We start from the raw sequence: 1630 nt of genomic DNA, 5'->3' as shown, positions 1-1630 counted from the left end.
CTGGTGGCATAGTGCCTAAGGCATTTGACTGCTAACTGGAAGGCTGGTGGTTCAAACCCACCAGCCACTACTCAGAAGGAAGGTTGAGTAATCTACTTCCATAGTGATACCACCCCGGAAACCCAAGGAGGGGTCACTATGAACCAGATCTGACTCCATAGCAGTGCATTGTGTTTTTGTGTTACAATAAATGGAGAAGAGATTGAAGCTGTCAAATATGTCATATTACTTAGATCCACAGTCAACACTAATGGAAACAGCAGTCAAGAAGTCAAGAAATCAGATGTTGTATTGCACTGGGAAAATCTTCTAGGGGTGGGGTGGTGTGGGGAAAACCTCTTGAAAGTGCTGAAGAGCAAAGATGTCTCTGTCAAGAACAAGGTACACCTAACCTAAGCTATGGTATTGTCAGTAGCCTCAAATGTGTATTGAAGCTGGTCAATGAATAAGGAATATGAAAGAAGAATTGATGCTTTTGAGCTGTGCTGTTGGTAAAGAATGCTGAAAGTACCATGGGCTACCCCAAAAATGAACAACTCTGTCCTGAAAGAAGTGAAGGTGGAACCCTAGTTGGAAGGAAGAATGGCAAGACATCATCTCAACTACTTTGTTCATGTCAGAAGGGACCATTCCCTGGAGAAGGATATTGTTCTTGATAAAGTGGAGGGTCAGAGAAAAAAGGGAAGACCCTCAGTGTGATGGCTTTACATAGTTGCTGCAACGATAGGCTCAGGTATGGCACTGACTGTGGGAATGGCTCAGGATTGGACAGTATTTTGTTCTATTGCACATAAAATCACTATGAGTCAGAGCCAACTTGACAACAACCAACAGCAACAACAATGGGCAGAATATTGAATGATGCAGGAAGAATAAAAAGAAGATGGAAGGAATATCCAGGAATACACAGGCTTTCAAACATTTCAGGAGGTAGCCAATGATCAAGGACCAAGAGTATTGAAGGAAAAAGTCCAAGCTGCATTGATGGAATTGTCAAGAAACAAGGCTCTAGGAATTGAAGGAAGGAATACCACTGAGATGTTTCAACAAACAGATTCAGCGGTGTAGACACTCTGTCATTAATACCAACAAATTTGGAAGAGAGATACCCAGCCATCTGACTGGAAGAGACCTATACTTGTCAATTCTAAAGAAAGGTGATCCAACAGAATGTGGAAATTATCAGACAATATTATACTATCACACACAAATAAAATTTTGCTGACAAAAATTGAAAAAAGAAAAAATGGTTGCAGCTGTATATTGACAGGGAATTGCCAGAAATCCAAGCTGCATTCAAAAGAGGAGGATGTGGAATGAGGATTATCATGGTTGATGTCAGATGGATCTTGGCTGAAAGCAGAGAATACCAGAAAAAGCCTACCCATGTTTTATTTGCTATGCAAATACATTTGACTATGTGGATCATAACAAATTAAGAAAGGCATTGTGAAGAATAGGAATTCCAGAATATTTGACTATGCTTATGAGGCTGTACATGTGGACTTCACCAGATGGAACACACAGGAATCAGATTGACTACATCTGTGGCAAGAGGCAGTGGAAAAGCTTAATCTCTTCAGCCAAAACCAGGCCAGGAGCTGATTGTGGAACAGACCATCAACTGCTC

This window comes from Orycteropus afer, unplaced genomic scaffold (genome assembly GCF_000298275.1).
Source record: "Orycteropus afer afer isolate SDZICR_OR568_19922 unplaced genomic scaffold, OryAfe1.0 scaffold00484, whole genome shotgun sequence".
NCBI lineage: Eukaryota > Metazoa > Chordata > Mammalia > Tubulidentata > Orycteropodidae > Orycteropus > Orycteropus afer.
The sequence above is the reverse complement of the archived record's forward strand: the minus strand, read 5'-3'. Positions refer to the sequence as shown.